This window comes from Ambystoma mexicanum, chromosome 4q (genome assembly GCF_040938575.1).
Source record: "Ambystoma mexicanum isolate Mex_15411 chromosome 4q, UKY_AmexF1_1, whole genome shotgun sequence".
In the NCBI taxonomy this organism is placed as follows: Eukaryota; Metazoa; Chordata; class Amphibia; order Caudata; family Ambystomatidae; genus Ambystoma; species Ambystoma mexicanum.
The window spans coordinates 577,061,065-577,086,373 of NC_090928.1; the positions used below are offsets into that span (position 1 = coordinate 577,061,065).

Consider the following 25,309-nt stretch of genomic DNA (forward strand, 5'->3'; position numbering starts at 1 on the left):
ATTCTGCCACTTTGTATGCATTTGTATTTGCTATAGAATGAGGCCTGTTATATTTGAAGTGCCATGTAGAGACACATGTTATGTTTGTAGAGACATGTAGACACATGTAGATATGTTATGTATTATGTATGCATTGTAGAGAGACACGCATGAGTATGCATTGAGTCTTCATTATAGATAGTGCTTGGTATGAGTTAATGCGTTAGGCACTACATTCGAGAATAGAAAGCATGAGGCCTATGGCATTTTGAAGCCATTCCATTGAGACAGAAGAGGAGCGCCACGGACTGCGAAAGATGTTATGAGTTGCAGTGAAAGATTGGATTGCGTAAACAGTTTCTTAGCACACAGAGATAAGAGGTCGCCTTTGTTTTAGTAGAGAGCGGAGAAGGGCATGGTATTATCTGCATGTCTGGTGTTTGCAGACAGAGATGGTGGGGGCCAGAAAGCGAGGAGCTTTGCACACAGAGACATGCAGAAGAGAGGGATTTCAATGGTTTGAATGGAGAAATATGAGGAGTTGGTAGGATGGTGAACGCAGACAGAAGGTGGCCATGGCATAGATATGATGTAGAAATGTCACGATGACAGAACACGCAGTAATTGAAAAGTACAAGACATGCATCACAGACTTTTAGGCACTGCTCAGATTGAGAAATGCTGACAGATAGACAGAGAGGCATTTAACTTAGAGAGACATGTAACCATGGATATGTATGTACGTCATTGAATAGTATAATGAGATGTGAGGCTTTGGGAGATGTAGTTGGGGATCTAGTTCTGAGATGTAGTTGGAGATGGAGTGCTAGATGGAGTTTTGGATGGAGCTGCTCTCTGAGATGGAAGAGAGATGTTTGGCGGTGGCATAGGAAAGACGTTTGGATGACTCAGAGAGGAAGCATTGCAGAACCATTCTGATCAGATCTATCTGGCGAGGGAGACTGGCAGAGAGAGATCACTGAGAGGCCGGTCCCTGACTGACTGGCTGGTTGCAGAGTTAACTGGAGAGGAGAAACAGGACAAGAGGGGAGTATTGAGAATAAGACAAGTGCATGGGGAATTAAGACAGACACTCAACCAGAGCTTTGGCTGACATGATAGATGGGGTAATTAGACAGGGATTGTTTTAGAGAGAGAGTGTGAAGTATGGTGTGGATTGGAGATGAATGGTGTGGATTAGAGTTGCTATTAGATTGCTTGCATTAGAAGCCTGTAAGGCTTATAGTTATTGCATTGTAGATTTGCACCAAAAGCATAAAGGTGCAAATTCAAGATTTGAATTATTGTAGTGTTTGTATCATGCATTGCTGTGCATGAATACGTGAATAATTGAAACTGACTTGTGTGTTTTCATTTTGTGTCCATTGTGCATTTTATTTTGTTTTGTGTCTATTCTTATGGTTATGGTAATAGCTTATGTTAGTGTGTCCATAGTATAGTAACTTGGGAGTAACACAGTGCACAAAGGCCCTGAGATAGAAGAGCAAGGGGGGGCATAGTGATCCACAGCCCCCAAGGTAGATTTGTCTGGGCATGACGCACCTCGCGGTTACCAGCTTGTGTGGGGTTAAGTGGTGGTCAGACCCAGGTTTGTTGCGCAATGCGAATAATGCTAAAGGCAGACAATAGAGCCAACTTTTATTTAAGGTTACTTTTATCTTGGCAATGCACTTGAGCAGCCCGTTCAGAGGCTTGGATATTGTGTTGGCTTGTGGGTGGTATGCACGGGAGAATTTGTGTTGAGTTCCTAGCAAAGCAGTAATGTGAAGGAACATCTCATTGGCGAAGTGATGGCCTATGTCAGACCGTAGTACCTCACATATCTCCCACCTTGAGAAAATGTCTCTAACCAGGAATTTTGTCCCCCAAAGGGCATCCGGATGGTAACAGGGACCAGCTTTGCCCCATAGGTGGAACAGGCATACAACCACTATCATGTAGCGGTAGCCCTGACATACTTGGAGCATATCTACGAGGTATGAGTCCTCTCACTACCCTTAGGGTATGGCCTGCTGTAAATTACCTGCAGACAAGGCAGTTAGTCATAAATTCTGCAGTGTGCTCTGCCAGGTTGGGACAGAACCAATCTTCTCCAATGTGAGCAGCAAGTACATCCTTCCCCATATGAGTAGGATGGTGTAGTTGTGTCAGTGCCATGTGTAACAACGATAAGGGCATTACACCCATACCCGTGCTTTCTTGCTACCATAGGTCATCTGATGATGATATAAAACACTTAATTTTTACCTATAATTCCTTCTCCCTTGGTGTACTTCCCTGTAATTCCATTATTTGTCTCACCGGTAGTGTTATAGCCCTCCTTCAGTACCATTGGTCATACATAATTACGCACCTGAGATGGGGTGTCCATATCTAAGATGTCTTCAAAATACGCTGCACATTTTGCATCTGCTTCCTCTTTGTCCCTGTAGATGGCATCCTCCCCCCTAGTGTGGACCTGGCATATTGCGACTACTGTTCTTCTTGGCAATTGGAGCGCATCTATCAGTCTGCCCGATAAGAGCATGTGCTGCACCGGCAACCCATCAGCACGTCTGAAGCCCCTCCTTAGTCAAAGTGGCAGTACAGAATGGACTGTAGATGTCAAGTAGGCTGAATCAGAATATACTGTCACTTCGTTGTTCTTTGTTCCAGTATTAGAGCTATTAGCTCTGCGGCTTGTGCTGAAAAATGTGACGTAAGTGTGCGCTTACTAACACCTTGCTTGTCCAATTCTCAATTTATTCTCATACTGCCGTCTCAGTATCTCTCTCTCCTGTGGTCTGGTATATAGTTGAAGAACCATCAATGTAAATTACTTCTCCCCCCCCTTAAGTAGATTCTCTCTCACTCTTGGGATGTCATCGTAGCTTTCTATATTTGTAATGCAGTCGTGTACATAATCTCCCACCTCTATGGGCTTGGCAACGAATGTCACCGGGTTTCACCAGTCGGCATCTTACTACATTGATGGCTGGATTTGATAGTATCACCTCATATCCTGAAGCCCTCTGAGTAGTCTGAGTACTTTTGGGTCGTTCTAGTATTGAGAAGAGATCATGTTCCACAAAACGAGTGGTGCTGTGTCCCATGGTAATGCTTGCAGATTTTTCCACTGCAAATTCAGCAGCAGCTAGCGCCTGCTAGCAAGAGTAGTGACCTCTCATTACTGGGTCTAGTTTTCTGCTGTAAAAAACGGTCTTGTGACCCATGGTTGTCTTCTGGGGCAGTACTGCAGTCATTGCTACTACGTTGGAGTGTGAGAAAGTCAAATTTGTCTTGCTAGACTGGGATCCCTAACACTGGAGCTGTGCACATTGCTATCTTCAACTCCTCAAATGCCCGGTCAGACTCGGCCAACACCTCTGGTGGTCTCACTGGCTTCTTCGACTTTTGACTGTGAAGAGCGTCATACCACTGATCCCGTTGGGGGTGCCAACCTTATCGGGGTGCTGCCACTGGATCCCAACTTTTCTCCTCTGATACTACAGCCTCTATTGTTACTAGGGCTACTGTTAGCATCCCTGCCTCCTCTGGCCCCTTCTTTACCCCTACCACCCCTGATTCCCCCCTCTCTAACTCTTGAACTTCAGAGATCTGGGGGACATGGTAGATGAGCAGGAGGATGAGTTGCCTTCTTTGGCAAGTGTGTTCAATGAGTGGATCCTGGAATTGCTAATATTTTGGGATATCTATCCCCATTGTTAAGTTCTCCGGTTGTATTGGACTTCTGGCAAGGGGTTGTTGGTGCATATAAATCTGCCGCTTCCACATTTATTGAAGACAATGCCAGTGTCTGTGAAAGATTGATGGACTGAATGATCCATTAAAAGGGGGTCATCCTCCTGAAGGCTTGTGGCTTGTCATGAGAAGTAGGTTTATTTATTTAGAGTAGATTTCTCACCATCTTTTTCTCTTCTGACGTTTGGATTTGTCTCCTCTGAGGCAAAATCGTTCAATTGCTTTTGTTGTTTCTTCCTGATGTGTGTGTTTAAATCTGTGCCATTGTTGAGGTCACTTCCCTCGGGAGGTGGTCTTCAGCAATGTACATGCCATCCAAAGTAGCCGGTGAGCCTGGCCTCCAGCCAACTCCAGTGGCTATAGCAGGTCATGGGCCACTGGTCATGGCCTTAGGCCATGTGGTGTGGGGCTTCTTTGCCTGGAGTATGGCCAAAGACCTCCAAAGTGTCTGCAGCGGCTTCATTGTGTGTCTGTGGGACACTGGCCAGTACTGGACACTAGTAATGTCCTAACCAATGGTAGACCCCCTCCACTGACTGCAAAATAGGCACCTTCCCTTTTAGGATTCTGTGGTCCTCATTACGACCCTGCCGGTCCGGAAAGAACGGTGGTGGTAAAACCGCCACCACTGTTCTTTATGGACCGGCTGATTAAGAGTCCTGCAGGCGGGAGGTGTCGCTCCCGCCAGGTCTGACCTGGAGGATTTAACACCACCCGCCTACAGGTGGGAATGGAAATACTGGCTCCGTCCTATGGGACTCCATGGGAATGGGGACTTACACAATTCCGCCTCCGGAATTCCCGGGTCACTGGGGTTGTAATGCCCCGGTAATTCCGGGAATCACGGAGGTGGAATGGTAATACGAGTCTGGCGGTAACCTGCCATTTTTTCCGGCTCGGTTTCCGCCAAACTCGTAATGAGGCCCAGTTTCTTTGTCTTTAATCCAAGACTGCACATGATACTGCCGCAGAAATTGTGAAGGCCCAGTGGTCTCAGAAGTAATATTATTTAGAAGAACAGCTAACACCTTCAACCACAGTAGAAGAATACTCATTACCCTGGCAGTGCAATAGATCACATCTGCAGCATGTTGTCCTCAACACAGGGCCCTTATTGGTATTGGCGAGGTGGCCCTCAAACCCACATCAGACACGTACACTACCCGGTTCCTTCAGATATGATTAACTCAAGCTTGTAGGCATTGGGGTTTTCCCCTTTCATGACCGGGCACAGTCTCTTCCCCAACCTCCACACTAGGATCATGCACTACATTCATACTCTTCCCTTGTTTGGCATTAACTTGTTTGAAACACTTAAATGTTCTTTCCATGCCCCTGGGCATTATTAAAGCCTCCTTCAGTGATGCTTTCCTGGCTTGCCATAGTTGCAACTGTATTTTAGGGTTGGATGTGTGCATCAGAAGTTGATCGCACATGTAATCATCTTCTGTGCTAGTGAATTCACACATGGCTAGTACCCCACGCAAGTCCCCAACAACCATGTCCATGGAGTTGATCCCTGAAAAAAAGCTTATTGTTCCAACACAATGTTTATTTCTTTTCGAAATGGGGCTCTAACTTGTGCATGACCTAGACGTTATAACCCCTTGCCCCCTGTGCATTCTGCTCCTTCAACTGTGAACTCCAAATCTGGCAGTTAATTTATGATGCAAACTGCCCCGTCCCTAAGTTGTACATCAATGTTGAGAATTTGTGCTTGAATCGTTCACCCCTGGAGGCTACAAAATAGAATTTGAATAGGTGCTTAAATAGATCCTTCCAGTCCTACATAGTAAGTGGGTCTAGGTTCTGCATACTGGGTGCTAATTTGATATTTAATTACACTGACTCTGTCCTTCACAACCCGACAAGGTGCAGTGGATGAGGTTTATAAGGCCCAAGACCCACCCTTCACTCCTGTGGGATAACTGGTTTGGACCCTTATACAACCGCTACTTGTTCTGTCACTGGGCTCAGTGTGCAATTAATCTCTGTGCAGACCCCCATTCTTTCTCAGTCTCCATGATTAAGGCCCCTTCACTCACTCTGCTATTCTCCCCATTAGAGACTGGTTGCTATTAATACATCAACCTTGCAACTGTTGAGGCTTCAAATTGCTCCACCTGCCATTGCTTGCATTGTCATCTCGCTTTACCCACAAAGGTACCAAAGCACTTACTGTGTTTAACAGTGTTGGGTTGAGTGAACTCTTAGAGTTGGTCCTGCCGTGCCATCATCAGGAATACCCCCATCCCAGAGCAGGTGCTGCCTTGGCACATGGTCCGAATAACGCTAATATGTGGTCTGCGCAGAGCTCCAGAGGGTTTCCAACTGGTGCTCAGTCACCTCAATCCCTCTGCTGCTGCTCAATTGCAAAGGCTTCTTCTAGGTGTATACGGCCAACAACCTACATTGCCGACCGTGTAGGTTTTGGCGGGGAGCCAAAATGATTCATTTAGGCACAACCAGTGGATCGGGTAGGTAAGACCGTGAACAGTCGGCAGACACTGTGGCAGCATTCAGCACTTCTAACCAAAGTCCTTCAACTGTCCAATCCCCAAACCATAAGAATAGACACTATAGAGGAACGTGCCAAGCATGGTATGGCACAAAGGCTACAACACCACATCTTACAAAGACCATGCCATCCCAGCCCTCCATCCGAGGAGTAAGAGCATCACAGGAAAGGCTCTCACTACACTATCAATGCCTCACTCATGCAAGGCATCTTTCCCAATGCATTGAAAACTGTCCAAATCCAACCACTACTAAAGCAGCACTCACTTGATCTGACAACCGAACAAATTACCGCCCCCATCAAGCTCCAACTACATGAAAAGATCATCCAACAGAGCCTAATTCACGAATAGCAGTCTGTCTTCCAACCCAGATGCACCAACATCATCCAAGTCATTGACGAGGTACTCTGCATGGAATAATGAGACCCATGTCTTGTGGTCCTGCTTAACCTCTCTGCTGCATTCAACACAGTCAACCATGTGCGTGGGATCTGATGCTTCAGTCTTTTGATGGTTCGGTGCTTATCTCATCAACAGACATGAGTTTGTACAGATGGGAACCTGCCAAATACAACAACAGCCAGTGACCTGTAGAGTGCAACAAGGCTCCTTCATCCTTCCTAACGGCTACATGGGGCCACTCTGGGGCACCACAGTTTCAAAAACTGTGACACCAACCACTATGCACATGCATTGAGTGTTGCCAACGCTGTAGAGTGCATACCTTCCCCCACCCCCGGGTGTATCAGGAGTATGGAAATATGCTTCCAGTGTCCGGCAGGGGAAGGGGTTTATGTAACCAACCTGTCCCAGTGACTCCATGTTTACCCCTTTGTTAGGGAAAATTCTCAAGAATGTACTAATTTCCCTTACCTTTGGAGACCTCCAGCAACTTTGCTGGATTTCTAGGATTTTATTTATTACCTGGGAAGAGTGTGAGCCTTTTTTTCCCACTCTTCCATGTATTTTGATGTGCGTTTTACTTTTGTGTTATTTGGTTATGGAGTTTTAAAAGAACTCCATAGGCATCATCTTTTTCTGGGTGTCACACAGCACCTTCAGTGCAGTGGCACAGGGATGTCTTTCAGACTTCCCAAGGTTTAAATACCTTCTCTGGGACGGACTACTGTCTCCCAGAGCATGTAAAAATTAAATTTACTTTACTAGTATCTTTAAATGACAGACCCAGCACACACTATCTTCCTATAGAGTGCTAGAGGGGTTGCCTAGCATCGCATGTAGCAGTCAAAGGTTACCCTTTCCTACTTGAAATGACTTGTGGCAGTGGTGTAGATCAAACTACCATGATTTCTCCCGACCGCGAACAACGGTAGGTAAAAATTGGGTCTGCCATGTTTTTCAATATGTCGTTCAAGACCTTTCTGTAAAAACGGACTCCGGTCAACTTTTTTCACCATTTCTTTTAGGAAAGGTCCTTCTTGTTTGTCTCTGCGCGCCAAACCAGGTTTGGTCCCTTTGTTCGTTGGCCTTTTGCGGGCTTCAGTGCTGAAGCCCTCCTCTGGCGCCTTAGTGTCTGGGGTGGACAGGATGTGAGGGAGGTGCCCGAAACTCCCTGTGCTTAGTCTCCTAGGATACCTGAATGAACTCTGGCGTGATTGGCCGGCTGGCTGTCCGGTAAGCACAGCCACCCTGCTGTGTGATTGACAGCCAGGCTGGAGTGAATGGGGGGGAAACTGTTTAAAAGCAGCTCTCTGGGACTTGGAAAGCAGAGTCGACCACTGGAACGAAAGAACCGAAGACGAGCTGAAGGAAGAGGACTGCTGCAACTCCTGGACAACCGGTGAACCCCTGCTGAAGGTCCGAATTGCCTGAAACTCCATTGACGGAGAAGCCCTTCAAGGTTAACTTCTTCCCTTGAGTTTGGTGGGAATAACCAACTCGCAAGCCACCTGGACACCGTCCCCATCCTGGTCGAATTTTCTTCAGCTGAAGGAAGAGGACTGCTGCAACTCCTGGGCAACCGGTGAACCCCTGCTGAAGGTCCGAATTGCCTGAAACTCCATTGACGGAGAAGCCCTTCAAGGTTAACTTCTTCCCTTGAGTTTGGTGGGAATAACCAACTCGCAAGCCACCTGGACACCGTCCCCATCCTGGTTGAATTTTCTTCAGAGTGTTGTTGAAAACCGGATAGCCAGGAGGAAGGAAACCAGCTGGTGGTCTTTAAAGCACTCACACCATAAACCAATGTTTTGCCAAGCTTGTGGCCTCTTCCCTGGGCAGTGCAGGAACCTCCCGACATCGTCCTTCTCATCCCCACGACTGAAGCTCGGGAATAGCAAGATCTGCTCAAACTGCCAGGAACAACTGCCTCAGCTACAGCTCTTCTTCACTTTAAAGGTACTGTGCAAACGCGGTCCGGAAATCTATTCGGCCACGGTGAAAGTTTGTGAAACTTTCCCAACTTCGAAGGCTTGTCCGTCCCTAAACATCCGTCTAACTTTTCGTCTGACCAAATTCTTCTAAGATCCGTGGCAAAGACTTAACTGTTTTTCTACCAGAACTGTGCTATCCTATACAAAGACTCTGAACCATTGACTTTGGCCCAGGCCTATGAACTGAATTGCTGTTTGTAGTTTACTGAAAACTTTTGCCCTGCCTATGAAAGTATTTGTGCTGTTGATTCTTATAACCTTGTCTTTTAAGCCCTTTTAAGTATCTGAAGTGCCATTTTGCTCCCACTTCAGGGGAGCTGAACTTGTTCAGTAACTTATTGATTGTGTATTTGTAGTATATTAGTATATGATATTTAGCTGCTCTTGCTAGTGCAATGTTTTCAAACTGGCTGTGTAAATAAATGTATATTCTTTTACCAAGAAACCTTGAGTAAGTGTTTGTTTGAATCACTGTATTTGTTGGCCCTTTGTGTAACTTGTTCTACTGCTCACTCAACTCTTGAGATAGGTCTGGCTGCTCAGCCACTGCTACCACATTACTGTGTAGTACAGGCTTGTACCAATGGTGAAATTGTACTGACACTTGTAGTCTTAATTGCATGTAGTGTTCCCCAAGTGTACTGCATGTGGTTCTGCCTAACACCCTGTCCTCTTGTGTGGGATCTGACGCTTCAGTCTGTCGATGGTTTGGCGCTTATCTCATCAACAGACACCAGTTTGTACAGATGGGAACCTGCCAATTGCAAAAACACCCAGTGACCTGTAGAGTGCAACAAGGCTCCTTCATCACAGCTACATGGGGCCACTCTGGGGCACCGCAGTTTCAAAAACTGTGACACCATCCACTATGCACATGCATTGAGTGTTGCCAAAGCTGTAGAGTGCATACCTGCCCCCCCACCCCCGGGTATATCAGGAGTGTGTAAATATGCTTCCAGTGTCCGGCAGGGGAAGGGGTTTATGTAAACAACCTGTCCCAGTGACTCCATGTTTACCCCTGGCATAGGCATGCCCTAAGGGTTCTCATAGCATGCCCATCGTTAATTGTAATGCCCTTGACTGGCATGCATAGTCCTGTATGTTATATAAGCGCCAACATGAGAATTACATCCCACCCAGTCCTTGGTATGCAGATCTACCAGCCTGACTTAGAGCTCCCACTTCCCCCTCTGCAGGATCAATACCCATACCTGCACCAATTGTCAGTTACCCAACGACAATATGATATCAGGGAGGGTTGGCGGCAGGCAGACAATCCACCATGCGGAATTTCATAGAAATCAAGGCATGCAGGGAACGGGAGGAGCTTCTGAAAAGATGCCATCAGCTGCATAATGGTTCCAGGAGTGTCTCAGCCACCAATATTGTTCAGTGGTCAGGGGAGCCCCATTACCACCTGGCATCCGACCAGAGACTTTGTGTTCGAGGCCAGGGAAGAAGATGGCGTCTGTCCCAGGCGTTCTAGTCCTTCCACACAAAGCATTGCTGCCTTCTGCCGAATCTGTACAGAAATTGCCATGGTTCTACACCACCACTTGCAGCTTGGCAGGAGACAGCATGCTATAAAGTAGGTTCCTTTCTCGTAAAACTACCTTGACAGCTGAAAGTTATTTGCTGGCATATTGCACTGCTACTATAGATCTGTATATGCCCATCTTGTAGTTGCCAAGGCAAGTTCTCCTTTCTATCTTGCTGAAGGAAGGATGGCATTGCGGTTCCTGTAATTGAGGACATGTGGGCTGATCAGGCATGCCCTCCACCCCTCCTCCTGTTTTCAATTCCACCCCCAAATAGCAGGCGGGGAACAATGTACCTACTCGACTAGGAAAACCTCTTGCAGGGTGAATGTGATGAGCAGTTTTCAGTCCACCGCTTCCTCCATGGGTCTTTATGGCTGGCTCTGGCACCCTCGAAATGTGGCCCTAAGTATGTGATCTCTGACAGGGGACCCAACTCACCTGCCTATTTCTTTGGCATGTCTTCTGTCTCAAGAATGGTGTGGCCCACAGGCTATCCATCAGTTTCTATCTGCAGACAGATAGGCAGATGTTAAAAGGCCAGTCAGGCCATGGAACACAGTGCTTTATAGGTGCCCAATCGAATTCCTGGTTGGACCTACTCTGGATGGCTGCATTGTCTTATAACATAACATGATTATGCTATAAGAAAATGCAGGCAAAATGCAGCAGTCCCAGTTTTCATTTCCTGTGGTTTACATAATTTCTTCTTGCTGGTCACAACTCCTGAGATAAAACATCCCTGGCTAGTTTATAAGTGCAGAGTTGGGAACTGGGTCTGGCTGGGCACTAAAAACATACCCAGTCACAGTTGCAAAAGTTTTCCCAGCCCATTTACCATTAGTCAGCGCATGGGTATTATTATGCAAATCTGTATGGGGTGCCCGTGGACCGAATCGAACCACAATATGAAGACTTCCTAGATGGGCTTTCCAATCCTAGCATCACAGAAGGCCAGAAATGTATCCCAGAATCCGACATTACAGAGGACGAAGTGGCAGCAACAATAATGTACTGCAGATTGGTCAATCCCCAGTGGCCAATGGATTCTCTGTGGAGTTGTGGGGAAAAGACTATGCTTTCCAGTGAAGCAGCCAAAGGAGGAGGACCCTCCCACTCTGATTGACGCCGGGGTAATATTCTTGTCCTCCCAAAAAAAGACAAACCAATGGAGCATTGTGCCTCTTATAGGCCAATATCACTTATTAACATCGAAACCAAAGGGTTGGCCCAAATCCTTGCTCAGAGACTGTTGAATGTTTTGCCTTCATTGATCTGCCCTGACCAGAATGGCTTTCTATCGAACAGCACTACCCGTATGAAAGTATGTACACTTCACATTGCCATGGATTGAGCATGGCACATTCTGGACCCTCTCACTGGCATAGTGATCGATTAAGAGAAGGTGTTTGATACAGTCCAGTGGGAATTTATCTGGGCAGTGTTGGCTAAAATGGAGATATTTTACATGAGCACCCTATGGCTGCAATTCTGGTCAACGGACGCACCTTTGGGTAACATGACCAGTTTCCCCCCCCCCGTCCCCCTTTCCCAGTGCTTTTTATTCTGGCAATGGAATCACTGGTGATCTGGTTAGAGGGAGACCCCCTTATGAAAGGATTCGTATTGCGTCAGGGCGAGAGGACTGAGCGTTGTTATATGCAGATTTATTATTGTGTATTGGGGGGGGGGGCGTAACACGAAGATCCAACCCCAGAGTTATGGAGATTTTACAAATCTATGCGCACTATAATGAACTATGTCTCATTTGAGCCAAATCAATATTGTTCCTGTTCCAGGGTGGACTGGAGGCGTTCCCGATAAACTTCAGATTCACAGTTGTCAAAGACGCGTTCAAGTACTTGGGCATCCAAGCATGTCAGAATACAAACTCTCCTTAAAAGTAATCTGACACCAATTTCGGATAGATTCCTTGTGGATACCAGGTTTTGGGCGGCTCTTCCACTCACTTTGGTTGGGTGGGCAGCTCTGTTCATGATGACTCTCCCTAGGAGTTTATATATTTTCCAAAAACCCAGTTGCAATACCTTAGAGCGAATTTCACAAAACTGAGCAGGTCATGCGACAGTTCCTAGGATTGCATTAAACACCCTTTAGAACTCGGTATCGAAAGTAGGAAAGGCATCCCTGATCTCCAGAAATAATATTGGGCCTCCCAATTGGCAGTCGCTAATAAATGGTTGCATGGCAATCCATCACATCCTCATGTTGAAATAGAACTCGACTGGCTGTCATGCGACAATCCCCTTCAGACACTATATACCGTAACACTGGCATAAGGAGAATGCCACTGGCATCACAGCAGGTTATTGGGGTCAACAGAGCTACCACCAGGGTGGTGGAATGGCCAGGGATAGTCACCTTGAAAGCGCCCCTCTCGAACAATGTGAACCTACCAGAAATCCAGAAACTAGAATTTGAAACATCATGGTGGCGGAACAATATGTCGTATTGGGGGATGTGCTTGCTGAGTGACAGATGCTAAGCTTTGCGTACATGCACCTAGGCTTGGGTTGACACCTATAGATGATGGAACCTATTAATCACCTGATCAGAATCCACTGGAAGCCAATTTGAATACAGAATTATTTCTGAAAAATGCAATCCCAACCCTATACCAGGTTATTCTTGATGAGGCTTCCACAGAAATGGGGATCAGACGTCGACCTTATTGAAGCAGAAGACTGGCAAGAGGCTCTGATGGCACCACAGGAAATTGCTATGCCTGCCAGAGTCTGGCTGGTCCAGTTAAAAATCCTTCGTAGAGATATGCTGTTTAAATTGTAAGCCGGGAACAATAACTGCTTGCGCTGCCATGTTGTATTTGGTACCTTCTATCGTACAATGTTCTGTGCCCGAAAATCTGCAGGTTCTGGCTCGCAATTCAAAGGTGCACATCCCAATCCCTGAATCAATCCATCCATCCGCAACGATCCGGCTTTTTTTAAAAATCTCAAAGGCATTGATTGTGGCCAAGTGTAATATTGCCATCAATGGGGGGGAGGGGAAAATTAATCGCCTAAAATCTCCAAGTGGCAAAATGACTTGGATAATTGCATGCAAATAAATTTGCCAAGATAAGGAACAAATGGGGAAATCACAAATAATTGAAATGTATTAGATTCTATGGGGCTCATCACGAGTTGGGCAGTAGCCCTTAAATGTGGTGGCAACGCTATTAGCGCCACATTTAACGGTCTGCCCAAACAGGAGTCTGGCAGCATTTACCCCCAAGCTGGGGCTAAATGTGCTGGAAAAAGGCGAATTTGCAGGCGCTAATTGCACCGAAAATGCCCCTTTGGGTCCAATGGACAGAATGGGTAATACCCATTACCGCCCAATCCTTGATCTGCCGGACCAGGTGGCAGTAACGATATTAGCATGGGCGGTATCCCGGCGGTAATATCACTGGGATACCGCCCAACTCGTGATGCGGCCCTATGTGTCTTGCTTGATGTATCCATGTTAATTAACTGTGTAAGCATATATGTTGCTGATCGATTTAGTTATTGGCCCTCATTACGACCTTGGCGGTAGCCATGCCGCTATTGGCGGCATGGCTGCCGCCGAAATCGCGTCCGGGTCCACAGAATGAGGAATTACCGGGCCATTCCGAGTTCAGAAGGCCCCGTAATTCCTCCCTCCAAGGACCCGAACCCAGTCCTTCCCCATTCATATTTCAGCCTCCATAGGGATTACGAGTTGGCCCGTTGTTTGCTCCCTCTTCCCCTCACGGGACCCGGTAAGCACGCCTGGTTTTCCCAGGCGTGCTTACCGTGTCCCGCAAGGGGACCTCGTAATGAGGCGGTACGGGGTTAACGGCGCCGGCATCTTTTACGGCGCCGTTAACCCCGTACCGCCAGGGTCGTAATGAGGCCCATTGTCTGTTTTCGGGTACCGGTAGTACCGTTTGTAAAAACAAATATAAAAAAATACATAACTTCACAGCCATACTATTTTAGTTGTAAGTAGAGGCATCACACAAACAAACTTTGCAATAGGATGAGTACTGTGGAACAACAACACTTGAGTGCAAATGTGGAAGCAACGAGGGATCTGGAAACCTCAGTGTCCTCCCTAAGAAGGGAAAGAAGTGTTGTCAAAGCCAAAAAAGAATGAAAACCTCTCAATGCAGAACATTTGCATTTTGTTTGAGTCCAAACAAACGGACCACATGGACTTCTTCCTGGAGTGATTTCTTCTGGAGCTGATTAGAAAACATTTGTTCTAGTTGCATTAAGTTGAGTGAGCACACATATCACTCTACTCTAGACCCTCCCCCAGCCCCCACCTCCAAGACGGATAATTGTGATGATTTTCTGCTACTGAGCTCGGAATCGTATCATTCCCAACTACTGCCCACAAGTTCAGCCATCCCACAAGGTGTTTGGCACGAAGTTCAGAAATCTATCAGGCATAGAGGCCATCCAGTATTGTATTTTGCTCCCAGCCAAATTAAATATATTGCATAATGGAAAAGCCCTCTTCCTTACTACCCCTGAAGATGCCAATGCGTGTATATATATTGTCACGTAAAAAAACAGACTCCGGTTGTTGAGGTCCTCCAATAGACCTTGCTCCACTCTGGCCTGCTTGCAACACTTATTGTGTTTCCCCATGTGGTTGGTTACATAACTTCTTAGTAGAAAGTACGCACCCTGTATTAGCTTCTAGTACCCCCACTGCATGTGTCGCATCACACACAGCCATTGCATCTGTTGTTTTGTTGAGGTTGGGGTTGTTGTTGGGCAGCACTTGCTGGATATTGGTAATGATCCAGGTTGGGTGGGCAGGGATAAATCTAGGGATTTTTTTAAATGATTATACACATGAGGAAATTACTGAGCTATACAATACATGAATGTACTCTGTCATGATATTATCTTTTGGCAACAGACATTACTTTTGCACTAGGCCATGTTCTCCTGTACAATGACTTCCACTTTACAAGATGGCTTTTTACCTGGTGGCCTCGAGGGAATAACTTGGAATTTACGGCGGCTGAATCGCTCCACTAAGGCAATTAACGTATTACCTTATTTGGCTCGTCATCCTGTTCTGCTTGCTATTTTGCAGCAGGCTCGCATATCTGACTCTGGACACAGTAGCTTTGCTAAAAGTTGAGGTATGAGAAAATGGCATTTAAGCTATAGATACCATTCCCGAGGGGTTATGATTCTATTGCGCTTTTACTGGCACAAGGCAATCATAGGTCCTATTGGTTGTTGTCATTGTTCATGGCATTCTATATAGTGTTACGTTGAGTTTGGTTAACATATATGCACTAAATTATGGCCCATCAGGTTTTTGCCTAATGTTACACGAGTTTGCTGAGCCTGCTTTTCCGATTTGGGGGGGGATTTAAGTACCATTAAAAGACATTTCATTAGGCAGATCTTCCACGACTCCACACACACTCCTTAATGATGGTAGTCCACATTTACTCTCTCGGATATCTGGAGTAGATTATATACTACTGCTGTACTATTTCGCAGTTCACCGCTCCTTGTCTAGGATTGATTTATGATTCATCTTGAAGAATGTCATAAGAGCATGTAAGGGTTTGAAAATACTTCTTTGCACTTTGCTTGACCACTCTCCACTCCTAATCAAACTACCTCTATCAAAGTTTTCACCCATGGAGTTTTAAATCAAATGCATAAACTCACCTGGCATATGAAAGAGCGATCTTCAAGGACACCACAGGCTCAGTCTCATGTTTTGCTAAGGTGTGGGAGGACTTTGAGTTCTATATTTCCTGATACAGCCCTGTCTCTGCTCTACTCTTCAATTTCTGATACGCTTGATGTTCTTGCCCCTGTCGTGAGGATCCGTTTGAAGTCCAAAGCCAAGTGCAATTCCTGATATGACTCTGACCTAGCTACACTTAAACGTAAGTGTAGGGCAGCGGAGAGGAAATGGAGGACTTCCTGTTCATCCTCTGACAAACTGGCCTGTCGCCTGCTACAAAGGCAATACCGACTCTCTGTCCTCACCAAGAAGTCTCTGCGGCATCTAACAACTCGGCCGAACTCTTTAAAATCTCCAAGGAGCTGGCCCACCCTGCTGCAGTCTCTACCCCTCCTGTTGCCCCCCAGGCTCTTTGCAATGCCCTTGCCTCTCACTTCATTTCAAAAACCCAGGACATCCTGTCCACCCTCTCCACCCACACTCCTCCTCTTCCCTCTCCATCTGTGCTTGCTGACCCTCCTTTAGCCACCCTCCCACCATCCTTCTCGTCCTTTCCTCTTTTCACCCCTGACGAGGTTGCTAGACAAGTCCGATCTATGAAAGCCTCTTCAAAACAGGTTCATCCCTGTTCCTCTAAAACCAGCAAGGACCACATTGACACCCTCGCTCCGGCCCTTGCTGATTTTTGTAACCACTCCTTTGCCTCTGAATCCTTCCCCTCCCCTATGAAGCACTCCTTTGTGCATCCTCTTCTCAAGAAACCCACAGCTGATTCTTCTTGTCCAGCTATCTATCGCCCGATTTCCATTACTCCCTTTCTTGGCAAACTCCTGGAAAAGTTGGCCATCTCTCAGCTTAACCTTCATTCCAATTCTGTTGGCTGTCCCCATGACCACCAGTCTGGCTTCAGAGCTGCCAGAACCACAGAAACTGCTCTCCTAAACATCCGTGAAGATCTGCTCAGCAACCTTGACTCCAACATTCCCTCTGTCCTCATCCTCCTCGATCTCTCTTCTGCCTTCGACACGGTCAACCATACCATCCTGCTCAACCGTCCCTGTGAAAACTTGGGTATCACTGATCAGGCTCTGGCATGGCTGACCTCTTTCCTCTCAGATCGACCCTCCAAGGTCCACCTTGGGTCCTTTCTTTCATCTATCTTCCTCTCTACCTGTGGTGTTCCCCAGGGGTCTAACCTCTCGCCCTGGCTTTTCAACCAATACCTGGCAACTCTCGCCCACTGCATTGCCATTTTCTGCTCAAATTTCCAGTGCTACGCTGACACTCAACTCATTTTCAGGCTGCCCTCTGCCACCTCCTCTCCCTCTCTCATCTCTGATTGCCTAACTGCCATTCAAGATTGGTGTGCCGCCAATGATCTTTGTCTGAATGCCAGCAAGACGGAGATCCTCCTCATCGGCACACCTTCACCATCCTTTCCCCTCACTCTCTGGCTGGCCTCCCTTGGCCCTTCTCCTACTCCCACCTGCGAGGCTAAGAACCTCGGGGTCATCTTTGACTCCACCCTTTCCTTCTCCGCCCAAATCTCTAAGGTCTCTAAAAAAGTCACATTTCCGACTGCACCTCCTCAGAGGTACTCTGCCTTTCCTCTCCTTCCCCCAGAAGCTCATGGTATCTCAAGCTCTGTTCTCTCTAGCTTGGACTATTGTAACAACCTCTTTCTAAATCTGCCTGCCTCTACTCTCCGCCCTCTGCAACTAATCCAGAACAGGACTGCAAGACTTATCCTTGGCCTCAAGCCCTGGGATCGTGTCTCTACAGCTCTGAAATCTCTTCACTGGCTCCTAGTGGATGCAAGGATTAATTTCAAAACCCTCTGCATTGTCCACAAGGCTTTCTGGGGCCTGGGTCCAAAATACCTTCAGCTATCCCTCCGCAAATACCTCCCCTCTAGAGCTCTTCGCTCCTCTACCTCCAACTCACTCAGGGTCAGTCGTTTTTCTAAGAAACAAGCTGGGTGTAGATCTCGGTCTTCGGCTGGGGCTTCCCTCTGGAACAGCCTCCCTGCCACTCTAAAACCTGAGGAGAACCATCTCCGGTTCCGGAAGCACCTCAAGACCTTCCTCTTTTCTTCTGCCTTCGCTCCCCCTCTCCCCTGCTGATCTGTTCTCTCTTGGCACCGTGCACCTGGCCACCCTCTGTCTTTTGGGCCCAGGTACCTGCTCATCCTGTCACCCTCCCGCACTGCCTCCGGGCCACCCCTTGCACTGGGGTCTGTATATGTACCAATACAGCCCCCCCTTTTTCTTCCTGCACTTATCGGACCTACCCTGTCTGCTGCCTTAAACCTAGCACTTGCAAATTGCTGGCTGCATTACCACTGTCTGTTGCCTTTATTATTTATTTATTGTTATTTATCGGTTTCTCCTCTGCTTCGCACTTTCCACCTCTCCTCCCTTCCATGCACTCTCCCCCCCCCCTCCCATGCACTTGCACGTTCTCAATGTCACTGGGCCTAGTAAGATCGCTGTTTTGTTCTCCCCTGTTCACCTCCCTTGCCTTGTGGCGCTCTGAAACACTTGTGTACGCGCACGATAGAAATAAAATATCAATTAATATCCGGGGCATTTGTGTTGCTAAAATGGCATCCTATTATCTACACCTGGTGAGCAGGACAGCCTGGCAAAGTCTAGGACTTGAGCAGGATACTGAGGGAAATGCAGAACTTCTCCTTATAAATGATGTGCTCTGTCAGTTCTGTAGTGCAGCAGAGAGGGCGGTAGAGTACGTGTCTCTTGAATTCATTGCAAGGCGATGTGGTGAACTATTTGTAATTGCTGAGGGCACAGTGGTTGGTAGAGATGAGGAAGCAAAGAATGATATTCCTAGTACACCTCACTTCTGATGTCCTACAAATCACCCTCAATCTAATCCTTATTTGGACCAAATCACTCTAGCTTGGCTAAAGGATGCACAACACGATAAATGGGGATCACCTATAAAGACTAATGAAACTACACATGTGTGATCTCACCCTCAGTAAGGCTCCAGGCTGGAAAACAGAATTTAAAAAAAGAATACCAGAAACTGCTTGTTTCGAAACTTGTGACTCCATAGCAAGAATGCCACCATGTGGGCTCTGTGGTGACAAGAAATGAGGCTGACCAATTGGTGCCATGCTGATTGCTATAGACTTTTATTCAACATAAAAATAAACCTACCTGTCCTTCTCTCAAATGGGATTTCACTACCTAAAGAAACTTTGGTGCTCGTCAGGAAGTCCGTGTAAATCCAAATCAAAAGGCACCATCCCAGTCAAAAAGGCTCCTATGCTATCCCTGTCACTACAATAAAGAAGTGTCAAGTTCTGGCATGCTCGTGACCCAGAAGAATGACTCTTCTCCTGGGTGTAAAGTGTCCCAAAATGACAAGCTTTTCTCAAGTAAAAGTTCCATAAAATGGTCTTTTTCTAGCCAGAAAAAACAAACAAAACAGTTTTGCAGGAGCCTTGTGGGGCTAGGAGAATTACGTCCTTCATCTAGCTGGTTCCTGAATGTCTGATCGTTCTCAGCAAAACTTGCAATTCCCTTACAGAGGCTTTCACAGATTTGCTTCTCTTTATATTCTTTATCCCGGCCCCAGTGGGACGATGAAGATGTTCCCCGAGTCACTTTCCAATCCCCAGTACCACACTCTTGTGGAACTGCCCAGGGAACTGTGGTACAAAGTGATTTTCTACTTTGTCTTCTTCACAATTTACAGTCTCAAATCTTCCCGGCTTCCTCCTGGACTTGTACTCGTCACCTTCTCCCGGGGGAACTCTTCACTGGTTTTGCAGGCCCACATTCCACTTCAGTTTCTGGCCAATTAATGCTGGTGGTCGCGGCATAGTTGTCAGACCCTTTGGTCCACCCACAACGGGTCCTGCCACCACTGCAGTCTCTTGCAAATGTTAGCCTACCGCTTCGGTTGTAGGCTACAGTAGGTGGTCTCGGCACCGTTGTCGGACCCGACGGTCCACCCACTACAGGACACGGCACCACCTTTCTGTCTCTTCAGGATTCATAAGGCTGGTTCGCAACTGACTCGTCAGACACTACTCGGGTCTCCCACTGCTTTTCTCTTCTGCCTTGGAGACGTGCATCGCTGCAGTCTCCCGAAGCCCAAGTTCAGCCTTGCGAGCTTCGATGCGGCCCCCTTGGTCGCCGGGTTCTCCTTCTGGATGTACAACAGCTCTCAGGATACCAATACATGAGGGGCCACAGCCAGACGGGTCAGAGAATGATGAAGAATACAGTCCTTCTTTACTGCTCACTTTAAATAGTGGGGACGGCCCCAGCATAACGTCAGTCCAGCTGACAGCAGCCGATCGAGCCTTCCTCCTGCTCAATGATAGCGTTCTCCAGCTCCTCTTCGTTTCTGTACATGACATCCAGATTTTTTTGATATTTTACAATAACACACATTGTTTCGGACAAGAGCTTGTGTAGAAGATTTGGGCGCTACCATCAGCCTGCAGGGTTGGGGTTTAAAGGGCCAGTTCCCTCAATTGCATCTTTATACCCAGGAGGAGGAGTCCTCCTCCATGAGATCCTATCACTATTGGTTAGTGGCTTCACCTCCCAAGCCTTATAGAATGGGGAGAAGTGACACTGATGTAGCCCCCATGCCATGAGGCAAGGTTTTTCCTGTCTGCAGTCATTCGTACCCACTTGTCATAATTGCGTTCTGGGTTTCCAAAATGCATTTTACCTACTTGTACCTGCTCTCCCCTTCGCTTTCTTGTTCAGCACTTGCCCATTCCGAACGTCCCATGGCCTAGTAGGAATGTTTTTGTTGTGTTGTCCTCACCCTTGTTCCCCTGCATTTTGTCATTATGCCTTCTTGTTACAGAACTTGCATGATCCGAATGCCTCAAGGCCTAGTAGGAACGTTTGTTTTGCTTTTATCACAAATGTTCACACCCGACCCATTTTTATGTCTTGATGCACTTTGAAACACCATCTGGGTGTATAGGCGCATAATAAATGCTCAATAAATAAAATATCTGAAGGATCGTCACAGGTCCCTGCCCCAATCATCTAGCGAAGCATTAATCACTATTTCTCAATCCCGGAAAATACAGGAGACCAGGTTCATCATACAGTCCTACCTCTGCTGAATGGAGATAATAAAAGGTTGCCAAACTTCGAGCTCATCGCCTTCTCCCCTGAATGTATCAAATGGTCTTGCCCAATCAAATTGGGCTTCATCACGGGTCGGCTACAGTCCAATTTTTTACATCCATTTACAGTGATAATGCTTCTTAAGCCACTGTTCTCTGCTACTGTGGTGCTACTCAATGCTGAAAAGTGTTTGACCCTTTTGAGTGGCCTTTCCTATTCCTAGTACTTCACAGGATGGTGGTTGAGAGGAGGCTTTCTTTACTGGATCCTGCTGCTCTTCCACAAACCCATTGCTAAAGTCCTCACTGATGCGATAGTATCGCCCTTGTTTTTACAATATCTCAAGGGACCCCACTGTGTTGCCCCTCCCTTAGCATGTGTATTGTAGTGAAGTGTGAAGCTTGCACTTCCATAAAATGGCCTTACTGCTCTAAATCCTGACAGTCTCCTTTACATTCACTTGCCCGAAATTAGCCTGGCTTCTGTGGTGCCAGAGATGCAACAGTTTGGGGACCTTTCAGAATTGCACATTAAATGGAACAAACCTGAACTGTTCCTACTCCGACACCACTATCCTGCGAGCATTGAAATGGGCTTCAGATGGTGCCCGAGATCAGTATGATTGGTGGTTCATGTAGCCAGACAAGCATTAACTCTTTATGAAACTAATAATGGTCCTTAACTGCTCGCAACCTTGCATGATTTCACTTTTGGGCAGGGCTTTGCTAGTAAAGATGGTACATCTTTTGAAAATATTGCTATCTTTTCGCCAATATCAGAACATGACTCTTTACATTGTTATTGGTGAGGCAGAAGGCAAAGATTAATTGGACACATTGGGGAACCTTACAAATATGGCGGTGCAGGAAAACATTGGCAGTAACAGATTTCCTCTTACTACGGGTAATGCCCTGGAATGGGGGATTTACCTCCAGCAATATGCCGGAAGTAAATCATCCCACTTCACAAAATTGCCAATTACCATGGCAGTAATTCCGCCAAAAAAGCGACTCTTGAAAAATGTGGTTTAATGGGGAAGTTTGCACGAAATGTTATTGACCCGTTCATTCAGGCATGTATTTTGAAGCATACTGTAATCGCTCTTAAAAAAATTCCTATATATCTTAGCTTAGTTTTCCTCACTTTTACACATGCGAAAACAATGGGTTGGGTGCAGCCATCTTGTGCTAATCTTATCAGTTCAAGTACCCTTGCGGCAAGAATACAAATTGCCGCCCCTAAAACTGCCATAACTAGTTCAAAAGATATGCTCCACCTATTTAAATTACGTTTGCAGCCAGCGTAGTCAAACATGCCCCGTCATCACCCACGCCATTACGTTACTTAACGTGGAACCAGGAAGATAAACACATACATACTCTCACAGCACATAACCTTTCTTTCTTGTGCCAAATAGGAGAGCAATACATTTCTTTTTAAGAAAATATCAGTCTGCAACATAATAAGTGCTTTTATTTTGCAAAGAACGCTCACAAGAGAATATAAAGTCCACAAAATGAACGATATATTTTTGCAATACAAGTTATAGATAGCTAACATTGCATGCTTTAAATGTTCTTTATAACTTCCTCATGATACGCCAATTGCGACCAGGGGTCAATCAATCCCTGTACTCCAATTCTTGTGTGACCTTATGTTACACCAGCAAAACTTTCTAATGACGCACATGGTGTTCCATTCGTGAGAAGATACGGATTCTTTGCACTTTCAAGCGCAACACTTTCGCTTCAGCAGGCTTTTACATCATAAACGCTGACAGGCTGCTCCTTATTGCTGGTACCGCCAAAGGGCAGTTTGGTCCCTGTTGGTCATCCCACGTAACGGTTATTAAATAAGCACCGTTGAAGATTATCCGACAGTGTTGATTGAAGAATCCGTCCGACGGTAGCTGGAAACTATGGCATGTGCAGAATAGTACAATATTGCTGTGTAGATAACACAATAAAAGTATATATTTTAGTAGCCGTTCTGTAATCGAATATAACAAGTTACCATATAATTCAGAACCGTATGAAACCTAATCATAAACACAAACCACACAGAATGAACACAGACATGACAACATGGGGGAGTATTTGTTTGTTGTATTTGCTTATATAGCGCACCGAACCTTAGGGTAACTGGGCGCTTACTTAAGGTACATCAGGTTACAACAATAACGTAAAATACAATACAATATTTATAGTAATAGATGCAATAATGTACAGAAATATACAATAATAATAAGAAATACAGTATGTACATTTGTTCAGGATATACATAGCTTAGAGTGTTAGTGGCAGCGCTTCAGGCGGCTAGTAGGTGAGACATACTTAAGCTGTGGGCATGGTCAATCAGTGATGGGGTCCAGTGGTCACAATAGTGCATGGTAATAATTACTAGGTTTGGGAGAACAGCCAGGTTTTTACTTTGTTCTGGATTGATAGGAACTTAGAGTCTGTCCTGAATGCAGGTGGTAACTTGTTCCATGTTTTGGCTGCGAGCACCGGAAAGCTGGCGCCTCACGCTTTGAGGAGTTTGAATTTAGGGATGTTGAGACAGTGGGCATAGTTCGCTCTTGTGGGTCTAGTGGATTAATTCCTGGCAAATTTGTCCGTCAGGTACTTGGAGGCTCAGTTGTTTAGGCACTTGTGAGTAATCATGAGCGTCCTGAAGGTGATCCTATCTTGAATAGGGAGCCAGTTGATGATCTGTTGGATTTGTGAGATGTGGTTGGAGCGCGGGATGTTTAGGGCTGTTCTGAGTGCATTATTTTGCAAAACTTGTAGCTTGTGCAGGTTCCTTTGGCTGGTGCCAAGATATAGAGTATTGCAATAGTCCAATTAGGACAATATCAGGGCTCTTGCAATGGTGATGCAGCTGCTGGTGGACAAGAATAGTCTGCAAGCATTGATCAATTTTGAAGTATAGGCAGTTGTGGAGGAGGTGGTGTTGACTTGTCTTTGAAGGGTGAATGCAGAGTCTAGATGGAAGACTAAGGTTTTGGCTTCCTTGTAGACTTTGATGAGGTTTCCATCAATAATGAAGGCAGAATATTTGGGGCCAAGTTTATTATGTCTCAACTTTGATACAATGAGTAGTAACTCGGTTTTATCGTCGCTAAGACATAATCCGTGCTTGGCCATCCATGCCTGGATTTTGGTGTAGGTGTTGTTTAGGAGGGTGGTATCTGTTTGGTAATCGCCTGATAGCGTGATACATTTTTGCGCTTCATCTGATTAATTAGTATATGATACTCCAAGGTCATCTAGCAGGTCAAATAGAAGCTTTGTATATATATATATTGTAGAGGGTAGAGGAGACACAAGAGCCTTGTGGGACTCCGCATTAAATGGGGCGGGATCAGCCGAGGAGACGGGGGAGAAAACTCTCATAGATCTGTCAGAGAGGAAGGAGTTGACCCGGGTTGCAGCTCTATTTGAGAAGTAGGCCGCTGTGGTGAGATGGTTAGTTAAGATATTGTGGTCGACCAGATCGAAAGCTGCTGATAAGTCCGGTAGGAGCAGAAGAGCCCGCTTTCCATTGTCCCTTGCCTCATCCATTTGGATTTTCAGATCCAGAAGGACCGTTTCTGTCCCATGTCTAGGCCAGAAGCCATATTGTCTGAGACTTAGGATGTTGTTCGTCTCAAGATGATTCTAAATCTGAATGTATGCGGCTTTGTCTAAGATTTTTAGAAGAAACGGTACTGTGGTGATTGGTCTGCAGTTGGTGGGAAAATTGGGGTCGAGGTTTGGTTTTTTGAGAAGGGGCATGACCCAAGCGTCTTTAAGATTTTTGGGAATGGTGCAAGAGGCAAATGAGGCGTTTATAGAAGAGGTAATAAACGGGCCAAATTTTTTGGCTCCTTCTTTTATGATTGAGGCTGGGCAAATGTTGCCTTGGCACTTAGATGGCTTGAGGCTTCTGATGATGGATTCTACTTCTACAGTGGTGACGGGAGTAAAATAAAATGGTTTGATTTGATTAATAGTCGGGGGGTAGAATGGCCTTAGAGCAGGCTGAGTCTCGGCTGAATAGCCAGCTTCAGTGGCGGTCAGCAGGCTGGATTTAGTAGTGTAGCTGGAGTAGTTAGAGCACAATATGCATGAATGTTTTGTGCTGTGAAGTAGGTATTTTTCACATAGCAGACCCTACCAGAAAATAAGGACAGATATAGTAACGTTTTCTGTTGAACCACAGTCAGATGGCATTATAATAGAAGTGGTAAGATTAGTGATCGAAAAGAGAACCAACTGCTCATGGAAAAGATTCTGCCC

The 25,309-nt window shown here is 46.1% G+C and overlaps 1 protein-coding gene across 1 annotated transcript in view; it reads right to left on the minus strand.

Annotated features, from left to right (window-relative positions):
- Window positions 1–25,309, minus strand: part of LRP11 (LDL receptor related protein 11) — a 558,518-nt gene that overhangs the window by 625 nt on the left and 532,584 nt on the right. The gene's annotated exons all lie outside the window — the stretch shown is intronic.